Source organism: Larus michahellis, chromosome 7 (assembly GCF_964199755.1).
Source record: "Larus michahellis chromosome 7, bLarMic1.1, whole genome shotgun sequence".
In the NCBI taxonomy this organism is placed as follows: Eukaryota; Metazoa; Chordata; class Aves; order Charadriiformes; family Laridae; genus Larus; species Larus michahellis.
Window position 1 is genome coordinate 50335583 of NC_133902.1, and position 12355 is coordinate 50347937.

The following is a 12355-nucleotide window of genomic DNA, read 5'->3' on the forward strand; positions in this document are numbered from 1 at the left end:
GGGGAAGGGCTGCGCTCGCAGCGGGGCCGTGCCGAGCTGGGCCGTGCCGGGCCGGGTCCTGCCGCGCCTCCTGCCGCCGCCGGTACCGACGGAGTTGTTGCCCGCCCGCTCCCCGGCCTCTCCGATTGCCAGGGCAGGCTGCTCCCCGAGAGAGCACCGCAGGGACCCGAGGAACAGTGACAGTAATGGGGAACTTTTCTTTCCTCTTTTCTTTCCCCCTCTTCCTTTTTTTTGACTGTCAGATTAAAAAGAACCCCCCTTCTTACCCTACCCCCGGCCGCAGGCTCCCTGCTGCAGCCCCGGGCCAGCACCGGCCGCAGGCTCCGGGACCATGCGAGGGACCCTGACGCTCTCAGGTGTCCCCTCATGACAAGAGGCATTTTCAGAAATAAGCGGAGGAGGAGACGCACCTGCAGGGTGGTCTTGCCGGGCCCGGGAGCCAGCCTGGGGAGAGATTAAGTTTAAACCCAAAAATTTGGAGTGAGGGGAGCCAATGAGGAGTGTGTTCTGGTGGGTCCCCTCAGTTATGAAATGATTGAAGAAGGCATGGGAAATAATATTAACTTTAAGGTCAGCCCTGTGTTTTTTTTTTCTTCCAGAGAACAATGCGTGCCTTATCTCCCTCTGAATAAATAAATCATAATTGCCCGACAGTTACCCGTTACAATAAACTTGACCAGATCTTCCAACAATTAGTTACGCGTTCTCTCTGCGCTGGTAAAAGTCTTGTTAAATGTGATGTATGTTAAAATAAGCTACCCTTGAACGTACTTTGCAAGATCTTTATTGGAAAAGTACAAGTATTTAAGCCTCTTAAGGAGACGAATCCCTAATGAAAGAGGATGGCTGGTAAAAGATAAAACTACAGATAAGACTAGATTTTTCAGATACCAAATGAAATACTAATTGGATCACGCCTCTTTAATGGGGCTTGGTGTTTTCCTGATGCCCTGGTGCAGCTTTTTTAAAAGAAATTGACTTTGACTTCCAGAGCTGGGCACTGACTCTGGCAGCAGTTTTGCTGCAGAGGTCTGTCGGCTTGGCCCTTGCCACCGGCAGCTTCAGCTGCCTAAAATGTTGCTCAGGAGTGTCATACCTGGGATACTGGAGTGCTCTGCTCCAGCCGGGCTGTTGCAGCAGCACCTGGACCCCAGCTGAGGAAGGTGCTTCCCATTAGGCCAGGCTGGGGGGGAAGCACATGCTGCCCATCAACCCTGAGGAGACAGCAGTCAGTGCTTTGGATGGAAGAGGCTTGATGTGAGTCTTGCTCCTGCTTCTCTAGCAGAAAGGGGGGAAAAAGAACTTTGCAAGCCTCCTGACTCCAGCTCCTCATCCATGAGATGCTAGCGTTGCCTACAAGAGCTCTGTACCAACCTCGTACTCGGGGCAAGCATGGAAGCTGCCCCCAAGATGTGGAATTGCAAGGCAGGAGCAGAGCAGGAGACTCAAGTGCCAGCATGAAAACAGCCCCAAAAGCTGGCCCCAGGAGATATTGTTCTGGCTAGGAACTGGGGTAGACCTCACCATGTTTGAGGACCTTTAATTGAATTAGAAAAATGACCAATATCTTTTTTTGTTGTTGTTCCCCAGGAAGGGCTGATTTTTTCCTGGGGATCTCCCTGTTTTTGTGTTCCTGTGTTATTGACCTGCTGGGTCCTGGTCTGGAAGGTCTGGTCCTCCCTTGGGCAAAACAAGCAGGAACTGCCCTGAGACCCCTATCTGCGGTGCTGTGAATTGGGATCAGGCCCTGGCGTTGGCAGAGCGATTTCATGTTGGTGCAGAGCTTGGCACTGAGAGTTTCTTATGAGCTGGGCAAGGCTCCTGGGCCACCTCCACACCTGGAGAACGCACAAGGAAATTCCTTGCAGGTTTTCCAGCTACACCCGTTGTGCAGGGATGGATGTCTTGGTGCAGCCCAGGTCTGGACATCTGTGTCACCTCCTCCAGTCCATGCTGCTGGTGGAGCTGGTGAGGCTCCATGACTCTGGAAAAGCAGGTGGGGAATTTCGCAGTCGAGGTTCACAGCTTGGAGCAAGGAGGGAGCTAAATGTTGAGCAGCAGCCTGGAGGTTTCACATGCAGCCTTTAACTTCTGTAGGTCCTTTTACATGCAGGGTCGTATATTTAAAGTGGATTTCTGGATTAATTTAAGGTTGTTTGGGGCTCTCTCCCTTAAGTAAAAACACACGAGGGCCACGCTTTCTTGTGGAAATGAGCATAAATATGGATCCGTTTCTGTAGTGGTTTAACATGCAGCCGAGTTTACCTCAGAACATGTCTGTTATAGGATGCATCATATAAATATACATTGAGTTACATTTTAGTTACTGATCCCATAGATAATAATATCAGTTTGGAGTTATTACAGGTTCTGTGATGTAGCTGTTTCATATTTGACTTTTAAAAACATGTTCCACTTACTTGTAGACCACACAAGCTCTATCGAGGACACCTGGTATCTATTAGATTGTTTCAGTCCGTGGAACAAAGCTAATCTGATATGACTAGCGAAGTTGGGAGTTTTGCCATTGATTTCAATGGCAGGAGGATGAGACTCAGAAGGCTGAACTGTAAAAACACGGCTCCATATGATTTTATTCACATCTAGCCTGTCAGGAGTAAAACCGCACCAGGCAGAGGTCAGGGGAGCTGCGCTGCGCCGAGGTGCACGCACGCAAGATTGCGAGCAGAGACAAACCATACACACGGGCGGATTTGCCAACTTTCACCTGAGGTTTAATTTAAAAACGAGCACCAGCTCAGCCTGAGCTACAACAATAGATTAGCGGCCTGACTATTGCTGTAGATAGGATAAAGCTTGGCAAAAATAACAGGCGCGCAGCAGCGCCAGCGGAAAGTAGAGCATTCTTCTGTGCCTTACATATTGTACCTTTCTGAGTGTCCAGGTGAAGGTACAGTTGCAGTTCGTGGTGCCGAGCACTTAATCCTCCCACCTGAGGTTGTTCCTGAGCACAGAGCCCTGTGGGGATGCTGAGCCCGGTGGGGATGCTGAGCTCCTCTAACTGGCCGAGGGGCAAAGCGGTCAGTCACAGGGCAGGGACAACCTCTGACATCCCAGGGAGGTTAATAGCACAGATGAAAGATTTTTTTCTCCAAAAGAGTAAAACCCAGGGTGCTGTAGAAAGCTTCAGGATCCCACAGATCGCCTTTAATCCACTAACTCTTGACCCCAGCCTGAAATTCCTGGGTGCTCCCCTCGCCACCCCCCATATCGAGTGCAGGATTGGTTTTGAAGGCAGCAAACTAAACGGAGAGCTGGTTTAAAGTGACTTAGCTCTGCTGGTTTCACTGCTGTGCGACCAGGTGAATGCAGACAGCGGGGGCTCCCTTCCCGTGCACGCCGGGTTACACCAGCTCCAGAGCAGTCCCTGCAGTGTCGATGCTGAGAGAAGAGGAGAAGGCAGCATCCAGCCCATGCTCCTGCCTTTCAAGAAGGCTTATACCTCTGCCGTGGATTTTTTGTACTTAGATACGCATTGCTCAGTCAGTAGGTTTCACTACCCTGAGCTTGAGAAGTTACTTGAAAGCTTTATTAAAAATTACAGAAGCTTGTCACACTTCAAGCTCTTCTTTATATCCAATAAATTATTAAAAATGATTTATGAAAACATGTACATGACTGAACATGAATGACATCATTATTGTTATTACTACATATTAGGGACCAAACCCTGATTGTGTTTGGTTTTTTTTTTTTTAAGGACTCCCTTTTTTTTTGGGTTCCTGTTAAATCCACGCTTACAGCAGTAGCAATTCAGAGAACTGAACTTATCATTTTCGTACGTCTGGCAAAATCACCCTTGAAATCACTAGGAACTTTGCAGGTATGAAGCTGAAAGAAAATCAGGGCTTCAGGGATCTGTTTCCAAGCAATTTGAAAGAGTCTTGGAGTTTTATTTAATTTGGATGGAGTGCACTTGCAGGGAGAGTTCAAGAGCTAAAAATAAGTAGGGCTTTTCCCTGTGCATAGACAGAAGGAAAGAAGGTGGACTTGGAGACCACTCCTTGAGTCATCCTGCCCAACCCTTCGCATCACACAGAGTAAAGGTTGCACTAATCCGGCCCTAAACTTCTCCGTTCTTATCTCATGCATCTCTACGGCTGGTGCTTTAATTATCTCCATAGGCAGTTACCGTGCTTGCCATCAAAAGCAGTGATCAACTGTGCCACCGCAATTCTTTTCATGCTTCTGTTTCTGCAAAGATTCTTTCATTTGGAATAAGACCCAGGAAAATATTCAGGTGCAAAATCTGATTTAACAGATCAGTTAAATAAAAAGAATAAAATAAAATAGTTGGGTATAAATCTCAGTAACTCCCTAATATTTAGTTAAATAATAGAATTAACATTGTACCGATTTTTGCCAGTGTTAAAGCACGCGTCGAGTGGCAAATGTTTTAGCATGATTTCTGGGTAAACCAGGACAAGTACTAGAATAGAGCTGCATATCACGTTTGTCAGAAATCCTTCTTTGGAGCTGTATTTTGGGTAAGAGAATATAAAAATAATGCAATTTAAGCTTATGTAAGAGTAGCAAATAAATTCCAAATCCACATAATAAATTACTTGCCACAGAGTTACTGAAATTATTACGTGACCATTTTAAATAGCCCTAGAAGGAAGAAAAAAAAAATAAAATCTCCAAAGCCCGAGATCAGAACTGAGCCAATTTTCAGCAATCCACAGGTCCTGGGAGTACAAAGAGCCATCCCCAGAGCCAGCCCTAATTCAGGATAACCGCAGCTCCTGCATTCCTGGCCCACCACAACAAAAGACAATAAATGGAGTCAGGTTTTGTCCGGTCCAGTCAGCCCTCGCTACTGTGCTGCGGGCTCAATGGTTTGCTTCACACGAATGCAGGGACTGGACTCAATATATGCCTCCTTTTCTTTTTTTTTTTTTTTCTTTATCCTGCCCCTCCATCCCCTCCTTTTCTTTTTCTTTTTTTTTTTTTTTTTTTAAGTGTATGTAGAAAGAAAAAGTCTCTCCACAGTTTTCAGGATCAGCCCCCTCCGTTCCCCCCCACCCCCAAATTACATCTTAGGGTGCCTCTTTGCCACGTTCTCAGCCATACATTCACCCGAAGCACATGAACGTTACCGAGACCGGGGGGGGCTGTAATATTATTGAAAGGGACATTACAGGAGAAAAGTTGGAAACCTCGGGGCCCGATCCTGACCCCTTTGAAGTTAACAGGAGTTGCTGCACAGGCTTCAGCGAGCTCGTGTGCTATACGTGCAGAAGCGTTAAACTTAAAAGCAAGCTGTTTAAAAGGCTGCATTGTTTCTTGCTTGTACCGATAGTTTCTCATGTAAAGTTCTATATATTCCTGCACAATAAATACATGAAACAGTTAATCCAACGTTATATTGTTTAGTAATATTTTACTTGCAAATGACCATCATTTCTTCTCTGCTCTGTTTGTTCTTCTGAATGTCTGTTTTATATGCTGGAAATGGAAGAGCTATTCTTTTAATGCCCATTTCTTTCTGATGATAATCGTTCTTTCTGGCAAATGCTGTGACTCGCAGCTAGTCTATATTTTCGATCAGTAAATATTGAACCACAATGGCAAGGAAGGTCTGAGCTATGATACGGCTAAACCAAACAAATAGAAACCAGCCTGCCTTTTTTTTTTTTTTTTTTGGGTTATATTTCTATTATTTTCTGGATAGATGTACCCTCCTCTAAGGTGGTTCTAAATTACTGGCTATCTTGTCCCGGAGGGGGTGGAAGCCAGACTTTTTTTTGATGGCAGCTACAGCGGGGAGGACAGGAGCCTCGTGGGCTGGTGGCTTGTACCCTGCCTGCCCCGTGGGGCAAGCTGGGTGGCAGGGCTCCGTGGGGTGGCACCACGCGGGTGTCAAGGTGGTGGCCCAAGGGGTGATGCTGGGCATCGCTCATCACCGCAGGCTGGAGCGGCGGGCTGGCACCGACAGTATGGTTGTGTTATGGGTTTTTGGGGCTGGGGGGAAGATAGTGCCCCAGGTCCGGGACAAGCCAGTGCCCGCTGCCGGCTGGGTGTCGTGGTAATCCCCTTCTCCTGGTGATGCCCAATCGCAAAGACAACCAGCGGGCCAAATCCCCAGCCCTTACGGAGGCAAAATGCCATTGACTTTAATGAGCGTTTGCAGGGAGATTTCGGATAAGTCAATGTGGACTTTTGTCTGTGTGAGGACTGAAGGATTTGGCCTACGGTCTTTTACAGTATGAGGTTAATCAACATGCGGGAAATTCCCACGCCCTCTAAAGGGCCCTATTGTACCTCTGTTCCACAGAAATCTCTGCTAAATCACTGGGTCCTCCACTAAAAAGCTGTGGGCATGATATGAAGCAAAGTAACTGCAAGTCAGTTAACAGGATCTTCCCAGGAATGTATCAAAACACAAGCTCCCACAAGAAAAGCAACCTGGAAAATTCAATGGGAGCCAGGGGTGGAAGTGTCCGCTCCTGCCCTCATTAACATCAATGGGAGTTTCCCTATTGACGGAGCCCATTCTGTGAGAGAGGGATCGGGCTCTACAGTAGCATTTTAGATTATATTCAAAGGTCACTTAAATTATATGGTCACTTTAAAACCGCTCTCCAGAAACCTGAGTACCATTCAGTTATGCTGGGCACTTGCCTGAAAGTGTCAATTAGGATCTCTTTGGATACGTTCGCTTTTGAAAAAGCCAGTTGGCATCAGCAGCTTGTTGTAGGAACTGCTGCAGTGTAAGGTGTTAAAATGAAGCATTTGTTTTTGAAATGACCTATAAAGCCTGTCAGCATTTGCAATCCAGCTTGCGAGGGGCTGTGCAAGGCAGACTGTTTGATGTCCAGGCGAATAGTTTGCCACCTTGGGCAGGATCCAAGTTTTTCAGGGAGCTGAAATTATCACCGGACGGTACAGAAACGCTAGCGTTTGACAACGTGAAGTATTGATAGAGACACCACCCTATAAAATAATCTATTCCTCCTCCACTGGTATGAGATCCTGGAAATAATATCCTCTATTATGAGTGAAAGGTGTCGAAGAACAGGTTAGAAAACGTGAACGCAGCCAAATGGCTCACCTGCCAGCGCAGGCACAGCTTGACTTGTAAATAAGTTAGCTGCGCTTTCCTTGTCTGGTATTATATCTACAAGAAGCAATAAGCAGTCTAAATAAAGCATTAATTCTCAGCCTTATCACTTATGGATCCATTATGCCTTCATACAGTTTACTAATATTTATCTAGATGAACTAAATGTTACAGAAAATTTAAAGGTGGTAAACATGCTGTCTGCTGAATTATTCTGTGTGTGCTGGGAAAGTAGCTCATGGCAGAATTGAATTATTTAATATTATTTTCCAGTATCATGTAGACGAAGTGTAAGCTTCATTTTTGGATTATGATTTGTATTATGAAATGCTTATCAAGTGTTTTCCAAAGATTAGTTTAGTTTTAATTAAATAAACCTTTCTCAGGAGAAAGCTCCCAACTACTCTTCGTACCCAGAGGCTACCATACTTGTTGTTTTTAATTATTTTTCACTGTTACCCAAACTGCTTTGGGTACTCCTGCCCAATTAAATCAAAGACATGGGCTTCTTATACACAATATGTTTAATATTTAATTTTAATTAAATTAATTAAATTGTTTATTTAATTTTATGTGCATTGTTGTGCACGGAGCAATGCAAAATTTATGATAGGAAGAATTTGCGGGAGCTTTCAAACAAGCTAATTACCAAGGTAAAAAGAGACTTCTTCTCTCTTTCTAGGGAATAAGCGTTTGACCATAAGGAGATAGCAAAACCAGAAGTTGTTTGGATAAAATAATAGGTGGTTGCACAGCATTAAGAATTATTTGTTTTACCTTACTTTATCTTGTAACCATTACTTGATGGTATTATAATAGATTTGACAACAGCCTTCTCCCCCAGTTGTCGCAGGCAGGTAATCAAGTGTTTACCGGGGTAAATAAACCTAAAGCTATAATATAAATGTGTTTGGGACATTAAAAATCAGCAACTCACATGCCACAGATATACATTTTTGCTCACACCCTGAGTCTTTTTTCTTCCAACAGATCCATTTATCTCCCAGGTAATCTTTACGAGAGAACCTACTATTTATTAAAAGGAGTAGCAAATTAAAAAAAAAAAAGATCCACCCTTTTGTTACTAGGTGGGTGCAAATTACTTCTTGCGATAGATTTTTTTTTTTTTTTTTGCTAATGGAGATTTCTTTTTCATCCGAAATGAGCAGCACGATGTCTTTGACGCTGTTTTAATCTGGTAGTGTATTGTTTTGAGAACGCCACCGGTGCTCGGTATAGACCGAGGCTATTTTGCATGACCTCGATGCACGTTATTTCTGTGGGAAGTGAATAAGCAAGAAAAACATACAAGTCCCTATTTGTAACTTTGTTTTTTTTATGATTTATACCAAGGCAGCTCACAAACCTCCTCTCTGTGCATGAATATACCCACACGGAGGCTACGGGGACCCATCCAAAGCCCACTCGACTCAGCGGGGGTCTTTCTATCGATGCTGGCGGGGGGTGGGTTGAAACAGGCCCTGGGGGGCTGATTTCTTAATACTTGAGGAGGTGAACCTACCGCTGCGTTTGTCAGGAATACAGCTCCGGGGAGGAGAGAGCAGGATCAGGCTCCCGGTGCTGCTACACGCTCGGAAAAGGTCCTGCAAACGCAACCCAGGCTCCTGGGAAGAGTCGCCCTGGTCGCTCCTGCATCCCTGCGGTTGCCGTGCCGCCTGCGGCCACGAGCACCAGCATCCTGGCTGAGCGAGGTGTGGGTCCTTACGGGAAAAAAAAAAAATCAATGGAAATTGTTTTGGCGTCTTTTTTTTTTTTTTTCTTTCCTTCCTCCCATGGAAACACAGAATGCATTTTATGAACTCAATATGGGCGCAAAGTAGCGAGGGGCATTTTCCCTTTCCCCGTTTAAGGGTTAAAAGCGAGTTCGTGGTGAAATAATAACACCTTACTTCTCTGAGTATTGTGACAATTAAAACAAATATAAGTAAATGTATTCACGGGAATTATTCATATAATAATTAACAACTCCTCAGCCCCAAGAGCAGAACGGCTAAAAACAATCTTTCTTGAATGTTAGAGATATTTATAGAGCAATAGTTTTATTTCAGTAGATTAAATAGTATCATAAAAGTAGCTGATGATGCAGTAAATTAAAAATCAGACTGGAGTCGACTTTACAGCAGCTTTTTTTAGTCTAATACAATTACCCATTACTGGCTAAACATTAGTTTTAAATGAACAGCAGTTGTCACAAGGAATTTTCTCTTAAAATTATTACTAGGAGAATTTAAAATGAGAGCAATATTACCGCATATACAAAGCCTGAAGAGATCTTAATACCGAAGGCACACACATCATAAAGACTCATCTAGATATAATTTTTTCCCTGCAGTCTCTATTCCTGCGCAGAGCCAGGCAGAGCCATACGTCCGCATAATGCGCCTGCCTAATGTACGTGCAGACACCGGGAGACAAATCCGCCGGAACTCATAGAGACCCAGCCTCACCTCGGAGCGGTTGGGCTTAAAGGAGAGACGTGAATAAGAGATGAGGCTGGGGTTGAGCCCGCTGGCCCGCAGGGCTCGCCGCTTGCCCCACAGCAGGTTTCCACGGGCTCCTGCGCACAGGGCGGCGTTAGCGAGGCAACAGCACCCCGTTATTTCCAGCCCCTTCTGAAGATATTCGGTGCAATATAGGGCAAGTTCGAGGGCTCGGAGTCTTTGCGTGCTAATGGGATGAGGTTTGGTGCCATGGATAAAACGGGAGAGCGTGATGCCGGAGGCTGGGGAGTCAGTGGGGGGGACTGGCGGTCCCCGGGCAGCGCGGGGGGATCCTCTCTGCAGCTCCCCATGGCCGGCACTGACCCAGCACTCGGACTGCTCCCGTTCCCAGCTGCTGTGACAACAAGAATGGGTGCAAAACTGGCATTTTTGGATGCCTGCCCTGCCTTCCCTTCTCGGAAAGACCTGAGAGAAGACTGGAAAAAAGAAGCAGCGTATCAAGCTAATGTGGCATATTTAGGGCGGGACATTTTGCAGGTATAAATAAATGCTTTTTACCAGTCACAAAGACACACAGAAGCTGTAGTTAGTTCTCTCGTGCTTGCAACAAAGTGGGGAGAAGCTCGGAAATAAGGTTCATGATGTAAATCAGGGTAGGCAACTGCAAGGAGGAAGTAGCTGTATGATTTACAGAGTAAATTACTGGCTTCACTAGATTTCATTATCTCTACCAAACTGTTCTTTATATTTCAGCGTGTTTATATTTTATTCAGAGATCTTTTCGGGGAAGGAGGCTGAGCATGCACGCCATCGCCATTTCCTCAGTGGCGTGCAGGGTTCCTGGAGTTATTTATAAAGGCAAACTTTGACTTTTATAGGCAGGGCAGGATTATTTTCCCTAGCTAAATATATGTTTTGGTAAGTGTGCTAAAGGTACTTTAATATATGTGCCTGTTATCCGATGAGCTTACTGCAACAGCTGCTATTTATCCATGACGGCATACTGCTCTAAGATTGATGCGTGGAGGACTCATAGGAGCCAGCACCCGGGAGATCCTGCCCCAGCACCCCAGGCTTTCCCAGCTGGTGCCCCATACATGGCCAACACGGCAAATACAGGCGTCTCGGTCCATGGCCACCATCTGACCATGCTGCTTTGCTGTGGCCATCCCTGGCCAAAATGGAGTCGGGGCGTCTGTAGGAACCCTTTTTGGTTGATCCCAATGTTATTGCTTATTGCATGGTCCTGAAGGGACCAAGATCAGGGTAGGCAGGGTTTGTACAGAGCAATAGGAAGATATATGCTGTGAGCTTTCCCCAGACTCAGAATTTGGGTAGAGACCTCCCAAGAAAGGAGGCAAAGCAAAGGGAAAGTGAGTGGGTGGTGGGTTGGACGGCAAAAACCTGAGCCACCTTCTGCTGGGACAATTCATCCCTTTGTGTTGGTCACTCCCATCAGCATAACTACACCTTGTGTTGATGTTGTGTTTAATTTCTTTTTAATCCAAACACCGGCCATTTTCCTTCCCTTTGTGCATGTCATCGGCTGCAGCATTACCCAACTTCACCCACCCTTTCGGCAGAGAAATCCTCTGCCTCTGGCAGCACCCCTTTCCCCAGGCTCTCCTGCAGCTACAGCTTTACTCCCACAGCCATGGTCATTGCGGGGGTCAACTCCTGGTGCACCAACCATCTAAGTGACAGGATGAACTTCCAGGGCTGTGCCCCAGAGCCTTTGTGTGCATCCTCCCCTTCCTCCTGCTCTGGAACCAGAGCCTCCCCGGCAAGGGCAAGATGAGGATGAAGGGGGACACCCTGGTGCTGGGGTGCCAGGAACCCCAGGTACAGTTATTTTCTTCCCCTCCTTGTGAGGGTGAACGGATTTCGTGTGACTTAGCGTCTGAGTTGGGAGTGCAGGTCTTGACCTGACAGAGCAAACCAGCTCCACCAGTGCTGTTCAGATCCATCACGTAAACCCCACCAGCTCTGGCATGGCCACCCCAAACTGTGGTGACAAAGCTGTGTGTTGTACCACACGTGCAGTCTACACTATTATTTAAGGGAAAAAAAAATTATATATAGTGTTTTTATAGAAGAATCTATTTGATTGGTGTCATTTTAAGAAGATAATCTTTAAAACTGGTTTAGAACACCACTTCTGAACTTAAAAATGCCGTGAATTTGGAATGGCAACAAGGGTCCCCTTTCTAGCTCTGCATCTCTCCGTCCAGCAGGTAATCTTCATCACAGACATTTCGGAGCATTTTGTAGCGTATTTATCATTACACTTGTTTGATGAAGTAGAGAAATTTAATTATTCCCATTTTTTTCAATGGTGGAGCCGAGGAATAGAGAGCTAAAGGATTTGCCCAAAGTTGTACAAGAAGTCTGTGGCAGAGAAAGGCTCTGCCCTGGGGCTTTCCTGCAAGACATTATTAAGGCTCAACTTCAAAGACGGGACATTTTGATACATAAAACAACTGCTGCTGCTCTAGGATGGAGTTTTACCTCGGCTGCCTCAGCTTCAGGCCAGTGTAATTTTTTGGTGGGAGAGTGTAAATTTATTACTCTTTGGAGAAAGAAAAAACACTCAAAAAAGAAGTAGAGACTGAGATGAGTCTAAAATGTGAAGAAATTGATTGGTAGGGGGGAGTCAGAGGCTCCTGGTGAACTTACTTCCTCCCTGCGCAAGCAGTGTAGGTAGGGATGTAAAATATACCACAGGGGGTTACTTACACGTGTGTGCCTGTACACGTTAGTCTGTGTGTACATGTACGCATACGTTGTGTTTCTGGTTGCGTATTCGATC